Genomic DNA, 13,686 nt, shown 5'->3' with positions numbered 1-13,686 from the left:
TGATTGTGGGAGAAAAGTTACTTTTTAACTTACTGTTAAAAGTAAGTGCAGTCCTCAGGTCTAGAGAATGGGATAAAGAAGCAAAGTTGGAATCCTTGGCCCCTATTCCGACTCATCCCATCATTCTATTCTCCTCTCTTCAAAATTAGCTTGATAGCCTGACTCCCTTAGGAGAGATGGAGATTGTTTGTTGTCTAGGCTTACCAGTATCCAAGACACAAAAGCATTATCTTTTGTTGTCTACTTGCAACCACTACAAAGAGGTCAGCCCTGGGATGGTTTCAGGTTTGCCATGGAAGCAGCCACAAGGCCATCTTTGGTATTAGAAACACATCTAAACAACCCTGAGTTCTCCATAAAGAGTCACACAATTCCACAAATTTTAAAAAGATAACCTTGTGTGGGTTTAAACAAACTATTCTGACAATGCAGTTTTTGCAATCTTGGCCTCTTGGTGATTTCATTTGGAGTATTTAACACTCTGCAAACCTCCCTAAACTCTAAGTATAGCCAGAATAGGAATACAACACTAAAGTATATTCAGAAATCTTATTTTAAAAGGTAGAGGGCTGAGAGGACAAGTTTAAATTTTATTCACTAGAGCTGAAATCCAATCACCCTGACTATATATGATGGCTCCTTAATAATTATTTTGCATTCCAAATACCCACATTGTCACCTAACAGCAATCCAAAGTACTAGAAATAATTAGGGTACAGATGCACTGCAGTTACTAATAACGAAGCACATAACCTATGAACACAACATACTTCTTCCTAGTACAACATCTAGTACAACATTTAAAAATACAAGCTGTTGACAAGCTGTTCCTCTGAACTAAAAATCACTTCTACATTATTAATCTTAGTGACCTCACACCCCACCCAAGGCTTCTTGTAACAAAAGAAAGTGACAAACAAGTCAGCGATACACCATGTGAGGAACCAGTTATCCCCTAAGGCAGATGTGAGCCACAGGCAGCGTGACTTCTGAGCCTGAGATTCTACCTTCCAAAGAAGTTGCTGTAGGAAAAGAATCCTGACTTTTCTGGATTCCTTCTACTTGTTAAGCTCAAGGACCCAAACCAGAGAACTAGCTCCTGCAGCTATAAATAAACTAGCCCTTCAGGCCTTGCAATGCCAATCTAGAAAAGCCTCCTTTGTGATGGGTAGCTATTCATGTAACTCTGTGGTTCTTTCTCCCAGGAGGGGGAGCACAGAGAAAGCTTGTAGATAGCAGTGAGTGTATAAAATCCAGACAAATAAGTATATGTTTTCCCTCAATTGTAGGCATAGTGAAATATCTTAAACAATGTGAAAAAAAAAAAACCACTAACACCATAACCTCATTAACTAACCTACTTACTATATATTTCTTCTTGTTAATTCCCTTGGGTGCTTCCAGATTCCAGGCCTCTTACAGATGCTTCTGAAACTCCTGTGAAGGTAGAAATAGACTGATAGAACTGGTATGCCTGCTTCCTTTAGATCTTCACTGTCAAGAATGGAAACAAATATATCTGTTCCCAGGGTAAGGATGAACAAATATAAGTTGGTGAGTACTGTTATTATTTCAGAAATAGATATATTCCAAGTCTTGGGCAACTTATACCATATTTTGCAAATTACCGGTAGTTCTCCTTACTCTCTAGGGATGTAGGAAGAAAAGGGGATTGTGGCATTGTTTGCTCTGAGAATGATGAATGGACAACTGCATCAGAATCATTTGGATGCTTTTTTAAAAATGCAGTTTCCTGGGCCCCACATGAAGAAAGTATGAATCACAGGTTTGGAGGGGGTCCAGAAATCTATTTTAAACCATTACCCTCAGTGATTATGAGCTCTCTAAAGTCTAGAGAACCCTGGCTTAAGGTACTGCAAGGCTGAAATGCTTTGCAGTACTGATGTGTTGAAAAGCCTTTTTAGGGAGTTCCCGTCACAGCTCAAAGGAAACGAATCCGACTAGTATCCATGAGGATTCGGGTTCGACCCCTGACCTCGCTCGGTGGATTAAGGATCCAGCGCTGCCATGAGCTGTGGTGTAGGTTGCAGACGTGGCTTGAACCTCACGTTGCTGTGGCCGTGGCTGTCGCCAGCAGCTGCAGCTCCAATTCGACCCCTCGCCTGGGAACTTCCCTATGCCCTGTGTGCAGCCCTAAAAAGGAAAAAAAAAAAAAAAAAAAAAAAAAAAAAAGCCTTGTTAATTGATTTTTATAGTGATTGCCATTTTCACACTCAATGGCAGCTCACTTGGTACCATTATCCCTTCTTTGCAGTTACGTTTAACCTGTCAGTCACATCCACTAGGCTGGACCACAAAGTCTAAACATAAACCACACGCATCCACAGGTAGAGCCTTGAGAGAATACTCCAGTTAGGGGATGAGAGATTATGTAGTTCATCGCAAGAGACAATGGAATGTGTCTTGCCTCCATACTTCAGTATGAGAAAAGGTTGTTGAATTCGTTAAGTATAAGCTGAGTTCCAGTCAAAGGAAGAGAGAGTTCTGAGGAGGAGGAAGTGGTTAGGAGTGTTACTGCTAAAGTCAAACAGAATGCAGACTGAAGGTTTTGGCATGAAGGGGGACCTCAATTTATAAGAATTTTATTTCTGGTTAACAGATCTGGCAAATCAATAGAAATTAAAGCTAAACTGAAAGAGGCATAGAAAAATAAGGGTAAAAAACTGAAGACTACTCTTTGATAGGAAAAGGAAAGGAATAAACTGACCTAGCTTGGAATGAAATGTAGTTTTTATTTATTTGTTTGTTTAAAGACAAGTCTTCCCAGAAATTCCCAAGCAAACTTTCATTCTGTCGTGCAGACTAAAAATAATTCACAGGTAACTATTTAAGAGTTCCAAAGAGTGGGGTGATTAGGCTGTGGAGTTTCCAGTCCAGAGCCCACCCACCCCACTATGGTGGTGGGTGGTTAGAGTTGCACTTAAGGGCTCACTGACTTGCTTGGGGATGAAAGACAGGCAAAGGACAGAGAAATTGGCTGTGCTCCCAGCTGTACACTGTGGGGGCCTGACAGAGTGAACAAATCAGAAAAGCTCACCAGTCACAATCTTTTGGTCCAAGGCTTGGAGAACTAAAAGGAATGAATAAGGGAAACGGACAAACGGAGATGACAACTTTGGAACAAAGGCTGTGCCTACCCTCATACCCTGGGATGCTGGGAGAGGGATAAAAAAAATCCTAGCAGCAGTTATGGCTGGGAGATTTGCGGTTGTATTTTTTTCTTTCTGTTTTCCAAGAGAGACCTGGCTGGGACAAGAAGACACATATGGTCAATCAGGAAGAAAAACCTCTTTGTGGCTGATACATTGGATGCATTGTCCTCCTGCCATTTGCCCAGATGTAAGTATAGCCTTGGGGACATAGCCAGCCTCGGTGTCCACTTGACTCCCATCGTCTGCAATGGTGCTAGTCTCTGAGACTTTGTCAGAATAATACAGGCCTCTTAGAGTCCAAAGTTTCTCCAGAAAAGGAGAAAGTAGGATTTAAATATTAATTAAATGACCACAAGCTATGGGGTCTTTTTACCTTCCAAGGGGAAATGATTCCTTCTACTCAAACTGTGAAGCAGTTTTATATTAATTTTGATTAGACAATTCTGTACAATATAGACTGACTTTTTACCTCCCCTTATAACATGCATTTTCAAGTTATCACTCTGTTGAGATATAAATAGATAGATCAAACAGCTTTATTTAGATATAACTCACACTAATTCACTCATTTAAAGTACAGAGACAGGATTAAGATGGCGGAATAGAAGGACTGGAGCTCAACTTCTCTCCTAAAAACAACAAAATTCACAACTAAAGACTGAGCACTCTTCACCCAAATGGACTGGAAACCTTAAAAAAGATATCCTACTCCAGAAGAAAAAGAGGAGGACACATCAAGAGGCAGGAGGGGCGATTTCGTGATATAAACAACCCCATACCTCCTGGGTGGGAAGCTCCACAGACTGGAAACTAACTGGTTCACAGAGACTCACCTACAGGAGTGAGAGTTCTGAGCCACACATCAAACTCTCACGTGTGGGGATCTGGCACTGGGAGAAAGAGCCCTGGAGCATCTGGCATTGAAGGCCCGTGGGGCTTGTGCGCAGGAGCTTCATGGAACTGGGGGAAATGGAGACCCCATTCTTAAAAGGTGCACACAGACTTTCATGTGCACTGGGTCCCAGGGCAAAGCAAAGTCTCCATGGGAATCTGAGTCAAACCTGACTGCAGTTCTTGGAGCACATCCTGGGAAAACAGGGGTGAACATGGCTTGTTGTGAGGGAAGGACATTGAAAGTAAGGCTCTCGGGAATATTCAGCAGCTGTGCCTTTCTCTGGAGGTGGCCATTTTGGGAAAATCTGGCCACACCCATCAGTCAGTGCTAAGAAGCCCCAGGGCAAACAATTCAGGTGGGATCACAGCCCCACCCCTCAATAAACAGGCTACCTAAAGACCCCTCAGGCACACAGCTGCCTCTAATCCCATCCAGAGACAAAGTCCCACCCCACCAGAGGGATTAGAAACAGCTCCACCTACCAGGGGGCAGGCATCAGCCCCTCCCATCAGGAAGTGTAAAGCAAGCCCCCCATACCAACTTCAGCCACAAGGGGGGCAGACACCAGAAGTAAGAGAGGCTACAACCCTATTATCTGTAAAAAGGTCACCACATGGGAATGTAAACTGGTACAGCCACTATGGAGAACAGTTTGGAGATATCTTAGAAATCTATACATAGAACTTCCATATGACCCCACAATCCCACTCTTGGGCATCTATCCAGACAAAACTCTACTTAAAAGAGACACGTGCACCCGCATGTTCATTGCAGCACTATTCACAATAGCCAGGACGTGGAAACAACCCAAATGTCCATCGACAGATGACTGGATTCGGAAGATGTGGTATATATACACAATGGAATACTACTCGGCCATAAAAAAGGATGACATCATGCCATTTGCAGCAACATGGATGGAACTAGAGAATCTCATCCTGAGTGAAATGAGCCAGAAAGACAAAGACAAATACCATATGATATCACTTATAACTGGAATCTAATATCCAGCACAAATGAACATCTCCTCAGAAAAGAAAATCATGGACTTGGAGAAGAGACTTGTGGCTGCCTGATGGGAGGGGGAGGGAGTGGGAGGGATCGGGAGCTTGGGCTTATCAGACACAACTTAGAATAGATTTACAAGGAGATCCTGCTGAATAGCATTGAGAACTTTGTCTAGATACTCATGTTGCACCAGAAGAAATGGTGGGGGAAAAACTGTAATTGCAATGTATACATGTAAGGATAATCTGACCCCCTTGCTCTACAGTGGGAAAATAAAAAAAATTATAAAAAAAAAAAAGGTCACCACACCAAAAACCTATAAAAATGAAAAGACAGAGAACTATAACTCAGATGAGGGAGAAAGGAAAAACCCCAGAAAAACAGCTAAGCAAGGAGGAGATTCTCAGCCTCCAGGAAAAGACTTTAGACTGTTGATGCTGAAGATGATGCAAGACATTGGAAATAAACTACAGGCAAAGATGGATAACTTACAGGAAACACTGAGCAAAGAGATACAAGATATAAAACTTAAACAAGAAGAGATGCAAAATACAATAACTGAAATAAAAAATGCACTAGAAGCAGCTAACAGCACAATACAGGAGGGAGAAGAACGAATAAGTGAGGTGGAGGACATATTAGTGGAAATTACGGATGCAGAACAGAAAAGAGAAAAAAGACTGAAAACAAATGAAGAGAGTCTCAGAGAACTCTGGGACAACGTTAAAAGCACCAACATTCGTATTATAGGGGTGCCAGAAGGAGAAGAGAGAGAGAAGGAGACAGAAAAAATATTCCAAGAGATAATAGCTGAAAACTTCCCTAACATGGGAAAGGAATCACTCACTCAAATCCAGGAAGCACAATGAGTACCATATAAAATAAACCCAAGGAGGAACACCCCGAGACACATATTAATTGAACTGACCCAAATGAAAGACAAAGAGAAAAATCTTGAAAGCAGCTAGGGAAAAGAAACAAATAACATACAAGGGAACCCCAATAAGGTTATCAACAGATTTTTCAGCAGAAACTCTGCAGGCCCGAAGGGAGTAGCATGATATACTTAACATGATGAAAGGAAAAAACCTCCAACCAAGATTACTCTACCCAGCAAGGCTCTCATTCAGATTTGAAGGAGAAATCAAAACCTTCACAGATATGCAAAAGCTGAGAGAATTCAGCAACACTAAACCAGCCTTACAACAAATACTAGGTAGAAAAGAACAAGAGAAGAAGGAAAGAAAAAAGAGCAGCAAAAGCAAATCCAAAGCAATTAATAAAATGGCAATAAGAACATACATATCAATAATTACCTTAAATGTTAATGGACTTAATGCCCCAACCAAAAGACATAGACTGGCTGAATGGATACAAAAACAAGACCCATATATATGCTGTCTTCAAGAGACCACGTCACTTCCAGGGACGTATACAAATTGAAAGTGAGAGGATGGAAGAAAATATTTCATGCAAACAGGGATCAAAAGAAAGCTGGAGTAGCAATACTCATATCAGACAGAATAGACTTTAAAATGAAGAATATTTTAAGGGACAAGGAAGGTTACTACCTAATGATCAAAGGATCAATCCAAGAAGGAGATATGACAATTTTAAATATCTACACACCCAACCTAGGTTCACCACAATATATAAGGCAACTGCCAACAACCTTAAAAGGAGAAATCGACAATAACGCAATCATAGTGGGGGACTTTAACACCCCACTTACAGCAATGGACAGATCAACCACACAGAAAATCGATAAGGAAGCACAGGCCCTGAATGATGCATTAAACCAGATGGACTTAATAGATATTTCTAGGACATTCCATCCAAAAGCAACCGAATACACATTCTTCTCAAGTGCCCATGGAACATTCTCTAAGATTGATCATATCCTGGGCTACAAATCCAACCCTGGTAACTTTAAGAAAATTGAAATCATATCAAGCATCTTTTCTGACCACAACACTATACAACTGGACATCAACAACAAGAAAAAAACTGCAAAAAACACAAACACATGGAGACTAAACAACATGCTACTAAACAACCAATGGATCACTGAAGAAATCAAAGAGGAAATTAAAAAATACCTAGCAGTGAATGACAACGAAGATACGACACTCCAAAACCAATGGGATGCAGCAAAAGCTGTTCTAAGAGGAAAGTTTATAGCAATACAAGCCCACCTCATGAAACAAGAAAAAGCTCAAACAAGCTAACTTTACATCTAAAGTAGCTCAAGAGAGAAGAACAAACAAGACCTAAAGTTAGTAGAAGGAAAGAAATCATAAAGAGCAGAACAGAAATCAAAGAAATAGAAACAAAGAAAACCCCTAGAAAAGATCAATGAAACAAAAAGCTGGTTCTTTGAAAAGATCAACAAAATTGATAAACCCCTAGCCAAACTTATCAAGCAAAAAAAGAGAGAGGACTCAAATCAATAAAATTAAAAATGAAAAAGGATAAATAACAACAGATATCACAGAAATACAAAGGATCATAAGAGACTACTATATGCAACTATATGCCAATAAAATGGAAAACCTAGAAGAAATGGACAAATCTTAGAAAAGTACAATCTTCCAAGACTAAACCAAGAAGAAATGGAAAAGATAAACAGACCAATCACAAGCACTGAAATTGAAACTGTGATTAAAAAACTTCCAACAAACAAAAGTCCAGGACCAGATGGCTTCACAAGTGAATTCTATCAAACGTTTAGAGAAGAGCTAACACCTATCCTTATGAAACTATTTCAAAAAATTGCAGAAGAAGGAACACTCCCAAACTCATTCTATGAGGCCACCATCACCCTGATACCAAAACCAGACAAAGACTCCACAAAAAAAGAAAACTACAGGCCCATTTCACTGATGAACATCAATGCAAAAATCCTCAACAAAATACCAGCAAACCACATCCAACAATACATTAAAAGGATTCCACATCATGATCAAGTGCGATTTATCCCAGGGATGCAAGCGTTCTTCAATATCCACAAATCCATCAGTGGGATACACCACATTCACAAACTGAAGAATAAAAACCAATATGATCCTCTCAATAGACGCAGAAAAAGCCTGTGACAAAATCCAACACCCATTTCTGATAAAAACCCTTCAGAAAGTGGGCACAACAGGAATCTACCTCAACATGATAAAGGCCATATATAACAAACTCATGGCTAACATCATTCTCAATGGTGAAAAGCCGAAAGAATTCCCACTGAGATCAGGAATAAGACAAGGATGTCTGCTCTCGCCACTACTCTTCAACATAGCTTTGGAAGTCCTAGCCATGGCAATCAGAGAAGTAAAAGAAAGAAAAGGAATCCAAATTGGAAAGGAAGAAGTAAAACTATCTCTATTTGCAGATGACATGATACTATACCTAGAGAATCCTAAAGACTCTACCAGAAAACTGTTAGAGCTCATCCACGAATTTGGCGAAGTTGCAGGATGCAAAATTGATACACAGAAATCAACAGCATTTCTATATACTAACAATGAAAAAGCAGAAAAAGAAATTAGGGAAGCAATCCCGTTTACCATCACATCCAAAAGAATAAAATACCTAGGAGGAAACCTACCTAAAGAGACAAAAGACCTGTACTCTGAAAAATATAAGATACTGATGAAAGAAATCAAAGATGACACAAATAGATGGAAAGATATACCATGCTCATGGATTGGAAGAGTTAATATTATCAAAATGACTATACTACCCAAGGAAATCTACAGATTCAATGCAATCCCTATCAAATTACCAAGGACATTTTTCACAGAACTCGAACAAAATATTTTAAAATTTGATTGGAAGCACAAAAGATCCAGAATAGCCAAAGACATCCTGAAAAGGAAAAACGGAGCTGGAGGAATCAGGCTCCCGGACTTCAGACTATACTACAAAGCAACAATCATCAAACCATATGGTACTGGCACAAAGACAGAAATATAGATCAGTGGAACAGGATAGAAAGCCCAGAACTAAACCCACAGACCTACAGCCAACTCATCTATGACAAAGGAGGCAAGGATATACAATGGAGAAAGGACAGCTTGTTCAATAAGTGGTGCTGGCAAAACCTGACAGCCACATGGAAAAGAATGAAATTAGAACACCATACACAAAAATAAACGAAAAATGGATTAAGGACCTAGATATAAGACCAGACACTATAAAACTCTTAGAGGAAAACATATGCCAAACACTCTCTGACATAAACGACAGCAACATCTTCTCAGATCCACCTATCAGAGTATTGACAACAAAAAGAAAAATAAACAAATGGGACCTACTCAAACTTAAAAGTTTCTGCACAGCAAAGGAAACCCTAAACAAAACAATAAGACAACACACAGAATGGGAGAAAATCTTTGCAAGTGATCAACTGACAAGGGATTGATCTCCAAAATTTACAAACAACTTCTGCAGCTCCATACCAAAAAACCAAACAACCCCATCAAGAAATGGGCAGAATACCTAAACAGACAGTTCTCCAAAGAAGACATACAGATGGCCAAGAAACACATGAAAAGATGTTCAACATCACTCATTATTAGAGAAATGCAAATCAAAACCACTCTGAGGTACCACCTTACACCAGCCAGAATGGCCATCATCCAAAAGTCTACAAACAATAAGTGCTGGACAGGGTGTGCAGAAAAAGGAACCCTAGTACACTGTTGGTGGGATTGTAAATTGGTGCAACCACTGTGGAAAATAGGATGGAGATGCCGCAGAAAACTAAAAATAGAACTACCATTTGATCCAGTAATCCCACTCCTGGGCATCTATCCAGAGAAAACCATGACTCACAAAGACACATGTACTCTGATGTTCACTGCAACACTATTTACAATAGCCAAGACATGGAAACAACCTAAATGTCCATTGACAGAGGAGTGGATCAAGAAGAGGTGGTCCATACACAATGGAATATTACTCAGCCATCAAAAGAACGAAATACCAGCATTTTTAGCAACATGGATGGACCTAGAAACTATAATGCTAAGTGAAGTCAGCCATACAATGAGACACCAACATCAAATGCTTTCACTGATATGTGGAATCTGAAAAAAGGACAGAATGAACTTCTTTGCAGAACAGATGCTGACTCACAGACATTGAAAAACTTATGGTCTCCGGAGGAGACAGTTTGGGGGGTGGGGGGATGTGCTTGGGCTTTGGTTGGAAATCCTGTGAAATCAGATTGTTATGATCATTATACAACTACAGATATGATAAATTCATTTGACTAATAAAAATAAATTAAGGAAAAAAAATAATAAAGTTCATAGGAGTTCCTGCCATGGCTCAGTGGTAACAAACCCAACAAGTACCCACGAGTATGCAGGTTTGATCCCTGGCTTCACTCCGTGGGTCAGGGATCTGACATTGCCATGAGCTGGGGTGTAAACTGCAGGCATGGCTCAGATCCAGTGGTTGTTGTGGCTATGGCTGTGGCCAGCGGCTATAGCTCTGATTCGACCCCTAGCTTAGGAACTTCCATGTGCTGTGGGTAGAGCCCTAAAAAGCAAAAGCAAAAAAAAAAGTAATAAAATATATATAATTCACTGGGTTTAAGCATATACACAGCATTGTGCAACCGTTGCCACAATCCATTTTAGAACATTTTCATCATCCCCTAAAGAAGCCCCACATCTATGAGGAGTAACTACCTATTTCCCAATTCCACTCACCCTCAACCCTAGACAACCATTAATCTGCCTTCTGTCTCCATGGATTCACCTATACTGGACATTTCATACAGATAGAATCATACAGTACATAGTCTTTTGTGACTAGTTTCTTTCATTTAGTATGGTATTTTCAAGGCTCATCCAGCTTGCAACATATTTTTTATTGCCAAGTAATATTCCATTGTATGGATATGCCATATTTTATTTACTTAATTTCTCAGATGATGGACATTTGGATTGTTTCCACTTTTTGGCTATAATGAATAATTTGCAAAAACATCATATTAGTACCATAAACAGTAGTCAAGAGCCTATCACTCAAATCATTTCAAAGATCTAGAAAGCAAAATGTCTTAAAAAAAACAAATGTGCTAATTGTAAGAAACTGTCAGAGTTAGATTTAAATGGCTACAAAAAAAGATGCAGATTTGCTAACATGTTTTGTTGTTCATTACTGAGTTGGGGATTTAAAGCTTCATTCATTTTCCCACTATTTATTCATGGCTTGTCATTCTTCTTTGGTGATTCTACTTAGCTCTAAATTTAGCCTTTCAAAAAATGGAAATACTTTTTACATTCATTAGCTTTAACAAGAAAATACATCATCATTACTGCCCATTAGAACTAAATGGATGGTGAATATTTACCATACAACCCCTTCCTGTTAAGCTTATTACTGTGTTTTTAAAATTATGGTTACATTTGTTTCATGGAAAAATAAAGTTAAATGCTTTCCTAAGACAGACCATAAGCTTGTAAAAATGCTTTTCAATTAGGAATAAAACAACTGTGTACTAAAGTTTATTTTTCCACCTATTTTTTTTTCAAGGTATCACAGAGCCTAGGAGAAACCAATAATTTACAAGCAAACATTAAAAGACATTAGCCTTGATTTTAAAGCAAAAACACAAATCTATATATGGACAACAGAAAGTAGAGAACACACTGGAAGGTCAGTGGTAGGAAAGTAAACAGAAAGACAAAGTCACTATATGGAACAAGCTTATTTTATATATATTTGCTGCAGAAATCTTTGAATTGCCACATAAAACCAAGTAGGGGCTGTGACCCAATTTACACATATACCTCATAACCTGTATTTGAAGCTCTCGAGGGATTATTTTCACAGAAGTCTATTAAGATCTAATTTGCTAGATGTCTATGAACAAATGTTAGTAAAAGGGCTTTATTGTTAGGCTATAAGCCAGAAACTTACTTTTATTATCTGAGTTGTATCTATAAAAGCTCTATGCATCTCAACATAAGGATCTTCCTTTATGAAAATATAACTCACACCACCAGAAATTTCACCCCTTCAGATTGCACATTCACACAGCTACTTTTCATTTTTGAGAACAGTTTTATAACCAGCTGTTCACCTCTCTGACCTTTACCCTGTCTCCTTTTCTTTTGTATGACAGATACTATAGCATACCGGTAAAGAGAACTGATTCTGGAGCAAAGCTGCCTAGACTTAAACATCATTTCACCCACTAAATAGCTATGTATCCTTAACCTCTTTGAGCTTTCATTGTCTCAGACATAGAAAGAGGATGATTTTAAAGTGTTGATATATGTGAAATACTTAAAAGTTAATCTAACACACAATAATTAGCTAATATGATTTTAATAAACCAAACTCTTCAATTACATAAAGAAGCACTGAAATCAAATAAGTGCTTTAAAAGATTTAAGAAAAAAAAAAAAAAAAAAAGGCCCTTTCTTTCTAACGATGGAGTCCAACCTCTGGTAAACCCAAAACAGCTAAGGTCTCTCTAACCTCCAGCGGCCATCTCTCTAGTCTCTGCTCCACCCCTCCCTGAGACAAACCTGCCACATGATAACACAGACTGGCTGTGCACATGCAGCACTCTTCGTTTCCATTCCTTGGCTCCTAATGCTTCCTTGAGAATACCAATGGCAGTCTTCTACCAAGCTAACTCATTCTGATTTTTAAAATCAGTGGTACAGTGGTCAACTTCTCTAGGAGGGCTTAACAGACATGGTTCCAACATCTCACTAACCCCTTCTACCACCATCACCACAATCATGATTATTAGTTAAGTAGCCTTCCCTCTGGATTCCCAGGATATGTGATATCTCTGCACTTACTACCTTCAACTATACTTATTCTTTGAGGAATCTGTCTGTTTCACTAAACTATGAGGTTGTTTTTGTTTTTTAGCTTTACTGAGGCATAACTGATATACAAAATTGTAAGATATTTCAAGTGTACATGGGGTTAATTTGATATATATACACACTATTAAAGGATACCCCCATGTAATTAATTAGTACATCCACCACCTCACTTTTTGAGCATGAGAGAGAATAGTAAGTTCTACTCTGTCAGCAAATTTCAATTATACAATGCAGTATTATCAACTATAGTTACCATATTTTGTATTAGATCCTCAGACCTTAAGCATCTTACAGATGAAAATTTGTCCTCTTTTACCAACCTCTCCTTATTTAAACTGAGATCTTTGAGGGAAAGTTCTGTCACTTATTTCAAGGGACAAGAACGCTGAAAATACAAAGGTGCTTAATCAGTGTTTGCTGGGAGGATAGAATACATCAGCCATTCTCAAACTTTTTTGGTCTCAGGATCCCTTTACATTGCTAAAAATGATTAAAGAGCTTTTGTTTATAGAGAATATCTATTAATATCTACCATATTAGAAGACTGATAACCTTGTAAAATATGCATTAATTCAAGAAAGTTAGAAAGGTAAATAACTCTTAGAAATGTTATGAAAATAGCTGTGACTCCACAGACTCTCCGAAAGGGTCTCAGGGGACCTCCAAGGGCCCCAGACTGCAATATAATGGTATAGTGGAGTTTTGTTTGCTGCTTAAATTACAAAATGTATTTTCATTCATATAATAGTTAAATTAT

At 38.8% G+C, this 13,686-nt stretch overlaps 1 protein-coding gene across 6 annotated transcripts in view; it reads right to left on the bottom strand.

Annotated features, from left to right (window-relative positions):
- FRMD5 (FERM domain containing 5) overlaps positions 1-13,686 on the bottom strand; it is a 335,453-nt gene that overhangs the window by 231,728 nt on the left and 90,039 nt on the right. The gene's annotated exons all lie outside the window — the stretch shown is intronic.

The sequence above is a fragment of the Sus scrofa genome, chromosome 1 (genome assembly GCF_000003025.6).
Source record: "Sus scrofa isolate TJ Tabasco breed Duroc chromosome 1, Sscrofa11.1, whole genome shotgun sequence".
Taxonomy (NCBI): domain Eukaryota; kingdom Metazoa; phylum Chordata; class Mammalia; order Artiodactyla; family Suidae; genus Sus; species Sus scrofa.
The sequence above is the reverse complement of the archived record's forward strand: the minus strand, read 5'-3'. Positions and strand labels throughout refer to the sequence as shown.